Raw genomic sequence first — 12,583 nt, forward strand, 5'->3', positions numbered from 1 at the left:
AATCTCCCTAAGGGTGCTAGGCTAAGCTAAACTAGGACAGAAAGAGGACTAAGAATACATCTACACTGTAGAATTAGTGTGGTTTGAAACCACTTTAAGTGTTGTAGCTCCTGCCAATGGAATCCTGGGATTTGTAGTTTTACAAGGTCTTTAGCCCCTGCAAACAGTGTTGGTGCCTCATTAAACTACAAAGCCCCGGATTTGTACATTAGCATGGAGCCAGGGCAGTTAAAGAGGTGTCAAACTGCATTATTTCTACAATGCAGATGCACCCTAAGTTAGTTTTACATTTGGAGCAGTGAAAGAGCAAAAAGGAGGGGGGAGAACAGGTGGAGTGAACATTCCCTAAGAGGTTCCCTCTAAGGCTGCATCCACACTGCAGAAATAATCCAATTTGAAACTTCCCAGAATTCCATAGCACTGAACCATGGCAATTAAAGTGATGTTAAACTGCAATCTTAGGTAACCACAAGCTAAACATGAGTCAACAGTGTGATTCAGCGGTCAATATAATTCTAGCCTGTATTAACAGGAGCATAACATCTAGATCAAGCAAAAGTAATTGTGCCACTCTATTCTGCTTTGGTCAGACCTCATCTACAATATTGCGTCGAAGGACAAAATAACATGTCCAGAGAAAGGCAATCAAGATTATCAAAAGTCTAGAAACTAAACCTTATGAAGAACAAAGGGAGCTGGGTATGGAGAAGAAAAGACTGAGAGGTAACACAATAGCTTTGTTCAAATATCTGAAGACATACCATGTAGAAGATGGAGTGAGCTTGTTTTCTGCTGCTCCAGAGACTTGAACATGAACCAACAGATTCGAATTACAAGAAAAGAGACTATGGCTAAACTTTAGGAAGAACTTCTTGACTGTAAGGGCTGTTCAACAGTTGAACTTACTGCCTCAGTGGCCCACTCTTCTTCTTGGAGGTTGTATGAGCATCTTTAAGTAGTATTTGAGTTGTGTAGTCCTGCATGTCAGATATTTGGACTAAATAGCCCTGTAGTCTGTTTCAATTCCTAGGACATTATCATACCAGTGTCATGTCTCGTAGCAATAACATTACAGGTACATAGCCCTTTAAAAATGTTTCTTATCACACTTTTTCACTCAACTGCATTGCTTTGAAAACTCCCAGCGTGTCATGAGTCTCTTCAGTGTAGTTCCAGCATTGTAGCAGTCAGTGCCATGAGAGCATCTGATTCTCCTCTCTCCCCATCCCACTCACTAGTCCAAAGAAGGCTAACTGTGCCTGTTGGTTTATTTATTTTTACCTGTGTTGTGTTTGTGTAATCATGGCAAAAAGGATTAAAAACAATTTTTATCATTTTTCCATAAGTATGCAAACACAGCAAAGATAAAAATTAAAAGAAAATTGACAGGCAAGGAGTTATCTTGCTTTGGAATACTGAGTGGGAAGTACCAACCAAATACCCTTTTATTCTGTGACAATTCCACTTTTTAGCCTAGTGCGGGAAAGTCTTAAGATCCTATGATTTTAATTTCCAACAGCACCCCAGAGTGAAACTAAAGCTGGTATTCTGGGGTACCAAGGGAAGTTTAAAATACTATGTAAATTCTTAGTCTCAGCTACTCCCAGCAGATATCATGATGGAGGGGGGGAGACGGTTACAAGCAACTAAGAGGACCAAAGCAAACTGTCAGCCCCACCTGGGTGTTGGTCTTATTCTCAGCTGCCCTGTGGTACTGCATGTTGACACTGGCCATATATACAATTAGTTGGGCACAACTCTAGTACTATCAAGGGTTGTGCATCACTGATGCCATCATTGTTCAACCCGACATCTTATCCCATACATTATCTTAGATATTGGCCTTAATCTGATGGCTAGTCCCAACTAGAATAACCTTTTGAGTCAGTGGGCCTTATGTAAATGTTGACTTACTGTTTAGCAATTCAGTCCACTCTTGTTGGTACCAAAAATTTGACCTAGACCACTATTTACCAGCCTGTTTGTTTTTACATTTAAAATACTAGAAATAATTTGCAAAATCTTCATATGCTAGGCTAGATCAACAGACAGGAATATTCAGTACAAATTCCACATTCCTTTCCTTTACTGTTTAAAACAGGAATGACTTGCCCTATTTTTAATTCACGTTCGTCACTCAGTCCTGATCAAAATAATGGGAATCTAAACACAAATTGTGCAAGCCTAAACAGGCATGTATACACATGAAGGGTTCAGTTCATTGTTGCCTAATTTGAGCAGTGACACAATGCTTGTCCCAGGTTTGATCCTGCCAGACCCTGTAAGAAAGCACACTCCTTTCCTCCCTCAAGACATGACTGTCAACTTAAACTACGATTCTGAAGAGGGTGGCAGGGTGGGATGGGGAGTTAAGGCAGACCTGCATCGACAGCTGCACAAATATGGCTTGCTGCCAACAACAAGTGTCTTTTTGGTGGTCCAGGCTTTCATAAACTAACAAAAACTGGAAAGGTAGAGGGCAGTGGGGAGAGCAAACAACTGAAGCCATTTTTCACTGGATAACCCACAGGCTGTTTGGGCATGTAAGACACAATTCTGTTCTTGTTCCAGGAAAAGAAGGGAAAACATTAATACAGGCTTATTCAAAGAGAGACAAAGAAAATAGTAGCATGCCTGGATGCTAGAAGGCAAAAAAGGTTCCAGGATTCCAGGCTTTGAGGATGCAGTACTTTACAGAGCAAATAAACCTTTTCTGAATTGCTACATTTGATTTTCATTGGAGCAACCAAAATGTTTCATTGAGGAACTCATAATTACTGAGGGTTGCACAATGAGATAATATCTGTTTTTAGTTTTTCCATCCTTAATGTAATGCACACACCTTCCTGAATTGTGTTTAGATGACAGAAGGGAGACCTACAGCAAAATAATGCAGACTAGAGTATTTCTGTCTTGGTTTTGCCAGCCTGCCAGCCAGCCAGTCATGACTTTCTCCCAGACACTCCATTCCATTTCCCTCCCATTTGGTTTTCCTCCCCCCCAGGGACATAGCCAGGATTTTAGGAAGGGGGGGTCCAGACTAAGTGCCACCATTATAATGGGGCTTGGGCGTGGCAGCGCAGTCGCATGCACCATTCATTTTTCTAATGGAAGGGGGGTCCGGACCCCAAGAACCCCCCCCTTGGCTACATCCCTGTCCCCCCTCTTAACTGTCAGTATTCTGTGGCCACCCAGTACGCATTTGTTGTTGTGTGTCTTCAAGTCAGTTGCGACTTATGGCAACCCTAAGGTGAACCTATCCTGGGGTTTTATTAGCAATATTTGCTCAGAGGAGGGTTGCCTTTGCCTTCTTCTGAATCTGAGAGAATGTGACTTGCCCAAAGTCATCAAGTGGGCTTCCATGGCTCAACTGGCATTTGAACCCTGGTCTCCAGAGTCCTAGTCCAGTGTTCAAACCATTACACCACTCTGGCTCTTTGTGCATACTGAGTCCTTATTGGGCTGAGTTGTGGATTTTCCCCCTTCCCATTTTCTCTTCAGATTTATTTTATACTTCTGCAAACTTTGGAGTTTCCCCAAGACAACAAACATCTCCTTCATCTGCATAGAGGCCTGCGTATGCTTTGCCACTAAATGTCAGGAAATAAGTGGGGTAGTATTATGATCACCACTTTGATCAATACTCAGTTTCATAAGGTTCCAAGTGCAGATTTTCTTCACAGGTGAGGATACTTCAAAAGCATATAAGAGACTCAGCAGAAACTGCAAAGAGACACTTGTTATGCAAATAGGCATTTTGGCAAGAGTCAGCTTTGCCTTGATATGACAAAGTCATTGTTTGACTATGCAGCCTCCAAAAAAGTGCTCTTCAGATTGTTTTGCATCTGAAACTATACTGGCAACTGGCTGCTGCAAAGAGCACAGTTCCAGATAACTCTGAAGGTTCCTTTTTTTAGTCAAAACACCTGTGAGCAACATTAAATTAATTGATTTAAAGTTTTTTAAATGGTCTCTGAAAAGTTTCCCAGTTCACCAGTCTCTCCCTCTCTGAAACAAATAAGCAAAGCCTGGAAACCTTAACTGTTTGGACTACGCTTCCTAAAATCCTGGAAGCTTAAGTCAAAAAGTAACCTTTCCAAATTCTACAAAGAAATGCAAATTATCACACACCCACATACTCCCTTGTGCAGTTATTATTGTTCCAGACAGGAGCTTGTTGGCATGTGTTGTTCATAGCAGAGAAGGGGGTGCCAAAATATGACACCCCTCCACACATAGCACATGGATATCACATCACAGTTATTCTGGCAGACTGAGAACAGCCCTTGGCAAGAATGAATGTTTGTTTTCATGCATTTCTTTTTCAGTAGCATGTCAGTGAACATTTGACTCTCCACCATCTGTACAGTTTGTCATCTGTTCTGAAGCCTGTTTACCAGCATACTCAGACAGGTCATCCAAGAGCATTAATTTGCCAGAATGCATTAAGAACTGTCTAGGGGTTATAGAAAGAGGAGGTTCCCACCCCCCCTTGGCCACCTTCAGACATTCCAGATTTGATGACTGCCTGATGAGGAGAAGAGTAGGGTTCTGCATGTTAGCCCTACCCTAAAGATCTTGTTCCTTCAAAAAGAGCTTCAGGCCTGAAGGGGAATTCTAAACATGGAGAACATGGAGATGTTTTTTTGGGGAACTATAAAGTAATGGACTACTGACCATGCTGTCTGCAGGATTCTGGGCACTGTGGTCCAAAAAGGTAACTTTCCCAAGCTCTTAAATTTGAATTTAACAGCTCAAAATATCCAAGGCTGTTTTGAGGTCAAAGCCTTTGTCCCTGAAAGGGGTCACCATTTCTGATCACTATTGAAAATTGAGAATATTACAACCCTGTAAGAGTATTCTCTGTGTTCACGGTCTGTATTTATTAGAAGCAGCATCAAGCAAGGTGAATGCTGGGTTGGTAGCTGGCTGACAAAAACTTGTTTATAGCCAAAATCCATTTGCACATTTAATGTAGGCATGTAATATAGACAACAATATACTGGTATCTGAGTTGTGACTTGAGCAATCAATTTGCCTGGGAATTTACATGTTAGAGATACCCACGTACGCCTCAAGGGCAGGGCATGCATCATGTAAATGTAACCTTTCCAAAGACAAATAATGAGTCCAGCTGTTGGAAAAACAAAAATCTAGGCCCTGGGGTATTGTCTGACAGTATGCAAGGCATCAGTTGTGCTGAAGTTAAACAAGTCTGCTTCCATCTGATGGGAGACCATTGTAGACCACCTTGAGTTTCATCACATAAGAAAGGGTAATAAGCAAACCTCTTTGTTTTCTGCCTTTTTCTGACTTTTGGGGGACAGGGGAATGCCTACCTTGGGAAGACTATATTAAAAAGAAATGCAAAGAAAGAAAAATGAAACCAATTTAAAAACTAATCATGTTGCCAGCTGTCATGACAAATGGCATATGGGGAAGGAAACAAAATGCCAACTGGTTGCCAAGGCAATGTGTTTCATTCCCTTCCCTTACAATTCCCAAGTGGTAACACTAGAATGTGTGTGCATAGCAGTCAATCAATCCATCCGTCTGAGTAACCAGCAAATGATAGAGCCATGGAGAAGAGGACATGGGCATTTGGGAAACCTGGGAGAACAGGATTGGGATAGGATTAGGGACCCCCCTCCCCAGGCTGCATTGACCAATGGTATGAGCCAATTTAAGTTGGCTTCATATGAATTCCACTCTCATTCATTTCATTGGGGCTCACACAGAAGATGTTCTCAGCAACAGGTTGTGTTTGCACCTTTCCAGTCTTCACAGCTGCTTAGATCAATCTGGGTATCAAATCTAATAACATCTCTGTTGAATCATTCCTAGAAAGCCAGCATGAGATAAAACACTGTAGCTTCTTTATTCCATCACACAGTTAGCACCTCATTCAGTTAAATACCACTCACATATTGACTTAGATAACAGGTGATGGGGGAGGAGGTAAGTGCCACAGTAGCTAATGGAACAAATATGGTGACTCTCTGTCTAAGTATCATTGTACAGATGCATTACAGTTACCCTTTTCAGTTCTCAAAGGCAGCCACCCTATTGTTAAAATGCCTGCATTGCTTCTGATGACAAATGGACACCTGTTCTACTTGGAACACACAATGTTTTCTCAGGCAGAAATGGCATGCTATGAACAGAGAAAGAGACTCTCACATCCAGAAATATGACGTACAGAAGAGAGGAAGAGGTGGGTGTGCGTAATTCCCTAATCTGAAATCTCATGCAACACAGGTGCTCTTTAAATGTTCTCTCAGGTGCTCTTTAAATATTCTCTCAGTCATAAGAGATGCTTTTCCATTAACTCATCTGACACAGTGGGAGAATGTTTAAAGGGCAACCAAGCTCAAATGCAAAAGAAGTGTCAGAGTATTGAAATGCAAAGATGGTACTAATGTTTGCAAACAAATAAGCAAAGCTGGGAAGGGTGTAATGTTGTAGGACTACATCTCCCAGAATCTCCCATCCATCCTGGCCACTAGCTAGGTTGGATGGGGTATTCTGGGAGATGTAATTTAAAAAAAACTTTTCCCACTTCTAGCTGGTTCTATGATAAGAATGCCAGACGTAGTATGACTATGCACTAAGGACATTTCTGATTCATTCCCTAGAGAATGTGAGGGTGGCCCATAGCAGTTTATTGAAAGCTGTGGGAGATGAAGGAAGCATCAAAAATAGCATATCACCATAGGCTGGAAAAGATGGGGAATAAAAAAACACTTCATAGGAATGCAAAGCAGAATATCCGGAAGTACACTGAACTCATGTCATGCACATTATTTTGGCCACCTTTTACAACCACTTTCCCCCCTTTCCATTTAACTTTGTAACAATGCATCAAACAAAGCAACCCCCCAGCACCTGTCACTTTGCCCAGAGCTGCAATTCCCCATCCCACCTCTGAGGAAAGTTGCACTCTACTGTTCCTTGCTAGGAGTCCCCCTTATCTATTTGTGCCATGGACCAAACTGGACACAAAACCATTCATGCAATCAGTAACTATGGAGTTGTTTTATTAAAAAGCAAATAACATTCACTGGATTCCTGATATGGAAGATCTCTCTAGCAGAAGGACTTTAAATCTACATTCACCACACACACACACACACACACACAGAGTGTGGCCTCTGTTTAAAAAACAATTAACATGCGCTGAACTCCAGATCTGGAATGGGTCCCAGGCAGTGGGACTTTAAATCTACACACACCACATACATACTGCGACCTCTGTTCAAATCAAGACTTGTGCACCTGCTATTAGCACAGGAAGGAAATCCCATATATATTTATTGACATTTTGTTCCAATGAAAACAACAGGGACAGGTGTCCAAACTGCATCAGGAGATGAAAGTAGAGAAAGCAAAGGGCAAAGGCCTACCTACTTCCCCACATCTGAGCCAACATCTGGATTCTTACCAGCTACCCTAGCATCTGCTGTTTACTTTAAAAATAAATAATGTTCACAACAGCTTACTCCATGCATAAAGTTGCACCCAGTTGGTCTCAGAAACACATGCTTTCCTTGGTCCCCTATCCCAAGTTGCTTTTTACTCTTCTGCTTCTGTCTTGAAATAGTCACCTCCTGCTTAGTTTGGCATAATTTTAACTAAATTGTTTCTAATGTTTGAAAATCTTAGCCCAAACAATTAAATTTTTTACAACAATTTCTCCTAAGCTTCTTCTGTGCTGAATCATAGAAAGCTTTCTTATTAGTAAAAACCTGGAGAACTGGTGAAAAATCAACTGGCCAATGAGACTCTAATCAGAAGTATCCTTGTGGAGAACCACATTTTTTACAAAAGCACATGCTACAAAAGCTCATGCTACCACCTTCTATCTTTCAGTTAGTCTCAAAGGTGCTGCAAGATACCTTTGCGTACTAAAGGATTTAGTTATGGAAAACTGACAAAGGGCCACATTTCAAATGAAAAGTGAGAGTTCATATATAGACAGAACATCTACAGACAGAACAAAGAAAACAGTTGCATCTACAGAGCATGGGGGGGGGGGGTTGGATTAGAACTCCCAGAATCCCCCAGTTTTGCTGGGGGCTATGTTGGCAGGATGGATTCTGGAAGCTGTCATCCAAAAAGGTATGTTTCCAAAAGTGGATGTGCCACACATTTTGTCATCTACAATCTGCAATGCAAGTGTCTAAAAATCTACAAAGGAAAGACAAAAAGACTTCTCAAAAAAGGTACAGGGGAACAACTTTCAAATTAGGTGTTCTCTTACGAAGGCATTTTTTTTGGAATGCATCAACCTGCAACAGATTTTGGGCTATAGATGAAGTAAATGATAAGAAGAAGAAGACTCTATTTTTAAAAATGAAGCAGAATTGATGTTGAAATTAAATTCTTTGGTTCTGGAGGCCTAACTAACTAAAATGATCTTCTCCCACTTTCATCAATTCACTCAGAACTTTTTCTTGCCTGGTTGCAGGATATGTCCTTGAAGGCTGTATCATTCCACCATTACCCTTCCCCCCCCCCTTGACCAGCTGCAAACATTTAAAAAAAAAAAGCCTTGAGCCTAGTTCATATGTTTCTTTTCTGCCCAGAATATGGAATGAGATTCTTGGCTCCAGAAAATTTTTGCAGTGACATTTCATATTGGTATATATAGGCTTTAAGATGTATAACAAAGATCAGAATTATATATGTGTTATATCTTATGTATGTGTTATTATATAAATATGTGTTGTCCTTTTAATTATAAGCTTATATTTATGTGTTTATGCAGCCTCTGAAGAAGGCCACTGATGGCCAAAATGGGTTGGCTTTATTCCAAAATAGTAACAGCCATCCACTGAGCATTATTGGATCAAAAGCAGTTTTTGTCTCTTGCACACATGCATAAGCCATTGTTAAGATCCAGGGTGAAAGACTCCCAACAGTGCATTCCTACATATCTGTTCAGAATCAAATCTCTTGAATTTAATGGGAATTATACTCAGTTCAATATAGAATAGTCCCCAGTATAAAGGGAGTCTGAGGGCAATCTGCAGTTTACTAAATGCTTATCCTATTTTCCCAAACTCTTTTATCTTTTCAGCAATCCTGTCAGAGTGGAGAAGCATTACTTTTTGGACTAAAAGTCCCATAATTCTCCAGGCAGCATGTCCACAAATCATACCAACAGGAGGATTCTGGGCAAGTAACATTTCCAAAATAGCCTCCCCCCATCCACTGCCTTATGTCTAAAACATGCCAGTTGATATAATGTGTTAAACAGCCTTTGCTTTACATTCAGTACAAGACCACAAGTGAATATCTCAATCCAGTGTGAAGTCAAAGGTTTTCATGGCCGGCATCCATAGTTTTTTGTGGGTTTTTCATGCTATGTGGCCATGTTCTAGAAGTGTTTATTCCTGACATTTCACCAGTATTTGTGCCTGGCATCTTCAGAGAATGCTGGCATGGAAGAAAGTGGGGTGTATTTGTGCATGTGTGTACACACACACACACACATACATATACTGTGTGACCCTGGATAGTGTGTGTGTGTGTGTGTGTGTGTGTGTGTGTGTGTGTGTGTGTGTGTATAATCTCCAATTATCGTCCATGCCAGCATTCTCTGCAGATGCCAGCCACAGATACTGGTGAAATGTCAGGAACAAACTCTTCTAGAACATGGCCACATCGCCTGAAAAACCCACAAAAAAACTCTCAATCCCATGGTTTGAAACTGAGCTGTATTCTAGATAGTTCAGTGGGAGAATATACACATTTTTGCACACACAAATTCCTAGGTTTATTCCACGGCATCTCCATGTAGAGGTGGACAAAGGCTGAATTGATAAGTCTGGGGGGCTTCTGCCAGTCAGTGTAACGAATAGCAACTTAAGTTGACTACCAGTTTGATTGAATACATAACAGCTTCCTATGTGACAAGGAAAGGAAGCTCCACACCTGAACAGATCCAACTGATAATCCTCTGAGGAAGGACGAGTCCTCAAAGTTTGTTCTTCTCAATCAGAGGAGAATAGGAATGCCAAGGGTAATGTCTTTGGCAGAGAGATACTGTATTTGTTGTTCTTGCTGTGTGCCTTCAAGTCCTTTTCATCTGATAGCAATGCCAAGGCAGACCTACCATGAGGTTTCCTTGACAAGATTTGTTCAGAGGAGGTTTCCCATTGCCTTCCCCTGAGTCTGAGAGAGATTCCAATGCAGAAAGAATCTCATGGGCATCTACACACATCGAGCCAAATGAAAACACAAGGACATGACTGTCAGCCACCATACATATATAAGTTCTTGGTTTTAGCATTGGATTTGTTTTAATTTGAGGGGGTTGAGTTTAGATTATGATTTTTTTAACTTTGTATGTTTTAAACATTATAGTTGTAATTTTTAATTGTCATTTTAATGTGTTTGACGTATGTTGTTAGTCACCTTGGGTCCCACTTTGGGAGAAAGGTGGGATAAAAGTAAAATAACATAAAATAAAATAAATAGTAATTTAATTCTATTTTAATATACCATTTTTGTATGTTTTTAACAGTATGGTATTTTTTTTAATGTTGTAAGCTGCCCTGGGAGAAGGGTGGGATATAAATAAATATAATAATAATAATAACAATAATAATAATCTGTATTTCCTTAATTTCCATTGGTTCAGGAAGACTTCTTAAAAAATCCAAGAAGGGAAGGGTATCATCCTCAAGCTGGAAAAAGGAAGAATGGGTGAAAATATTATTGAGTATGAATTTTTTTAATATAAGATTGCCCCATTTGCACCATCTGGAACTGGGAGACAGGCTGCATCCGCATTGGAGAAACAATCCGGTTTGGCACCACTTGACCTGCCATGACTCCATGCTATGGAATTCTGGGAATGGTAGTTCCCAGAATCCCATAGCATCTACGAATGCCACATCCAACTACCATGCCCAGAATTCCATAGCACTGAGCCAGGGCAGTTCCAAATGGTGTCAAACCGGGTTATTTCTGCAGTGCGGATGCAAACATTTTATCTGCTTCTTCCTCCAAACCTGGGGGGGGGGGGGGGGTCTGCATTGCAATCGAAAGGCTGTTGCCGGTGGAGAGTTTGATCTGTCAAGAGAGAAGCAAAGCGATGCCCCAAATGCCAGCTTACCCTGTTCCTCGCTGCCTCCTTGGTCCTCCCAGACAATGGCTCCCAATGGGAGACCCCCCCTCTTAAGCAAAGTCAACGGAGGAAAAGCCTGCAGTCTCCAGGTTGCCAACAAGACAAGTCAGATCCCTGAAGTTTCGCTGTGAAGTGGGCACTTTCAAAGAAGGAACAGCCAGCAGGGTCCCAAGCTGAGCTGGCACTGCCAAGGCACTCTGCCTGCCCTGGACCCCGGAGCTCCTGGGGGGGACTGAGGAGCATGAAGGGTCCACTGTCACTGCCGGCCAAGTGCCTTGGGCCAAGTCTCTCTCTCTCTCTCTCTCCAGCTTGGAGGGCTGGGCAAAGAGACGCCCCAAAGGCCAGCCCTCGCTCTCAGGTTTCATGCAGCAGCAGCAGCAGCAGCAGCAGCAGCAACAGGACTTTTGGAGAGAGGGGAGATGGAAAGTCTCTTTCCCCTTCCCAGCAGGAGGCAAAAAGAGAGAGAGAGAGAGAATACTCTGTGTGCTTGTGCGTACACACGAGAGAATATATAGATATATATGGCGCAAAGAGAGATGTGTGTGTATCTATGGTGTGTGTGTGTGTGGTGAGTATATATATACACACACACACACAGACAGGCACACGCATGGTGCAAAGAGAGAGAATGCATATATATATATATATATATGGGGCAAAGAGAGAGGATATATATATATATATATATATATATATATATATACACACACGTGTGTGTGTACATATACATACACACACACGCACACGCACACGCCATGCTTTGCACCATGCCAGGCAGGGGGAAATGAGACTCCCCTTCTTGGTGGCACAGCTGACCCCTCAGTCATCTCTGGAGTGACATCATGGCACACCTTCAGCTGCTGCACCAAGAGGCTCCCTCGACTTTGCTTTGCCTCAGCAACTCCATTTGTGGTGGTTTATTTGTCCCCCCCCCCCCCCCTCACAGAAGCCTCCCTCACAGACACTGCTGCTCCCTGAAGGCTCTGAGTGTCCCTTATTATGACCAACTTTCAAGGCTTCAGGGCCTTGGTTTTGTTTCCTTCAGAGCCCCTTCATTTCTGAAACAGGGACCTACTGAAACAAGTATTTGCCCATAGAGAAGAATGAGAGAATACTTGCCCAGAGAGAATCATGTATGGGTTACTTTTTGGGGTGTTCAATGTTTTAGCAACCCAGCCTCTGTATTCTATATGGGCAAGTATTTTCCAATGATTCTTTATGGGCAAGTATTCTCCAATAACAATAACAATAATAATCATAATAATAATAATTTGTATTCCACTTTTTCATAAAGGAATCAAAGCGGATTCCAACAGTATAATTAAAACATCAAACAATTTAAAATTACAATTAAAAAAAACCCCAAACCCCAACCCTCCCCCCAATCATAAAAACCAGGGATCATAGAATCATAGAATGGGAAGAGACCGCAAGGGCCATCTAGTCCAA

General features: G+C 41.6%; 1 protein-coding gene across 1 annotated transcript in view; it reads right to left on the minus strand.

The window, feature by feature from the left end:
• Positions 1-11,413, minus strand: part of ARHGAP24 (Rho GTPase activating protein 24) — a 387,405-nt gene extending 375,992 nt beyond the window's left edge. Inside the window, exon 1 of the mRNA XM_042468375.1 lies at positions 11,123-11,413. The gene's annotated coding sequence lies outside the window, so the exon portion shown is untranslated. The remainder of the gene's footprint in view (positions 1-11,122) is intronic.
• Between the last annotated feature and the right edge of the window lie 1,170 nt (positions 11,414-12,583).

This window comes from Sceloporus undulatus, chromosome 5 (assembly GCF_019175285.1).
Source record: "Sceloporus undulatus isolate JIND9_A2432 ecotype Alabama chromosome 5, SceUnd_v1.1, whole genome shotgun sequence".
In the NCBI taxonomy this organism is placed as follows: domain Eukaryota; kingdom Metazoa; phylum Chordata; class Lepidosauria; order Squamata; family Phrynosomatidae; genus Sceloporus; species Sceloporus undulatus.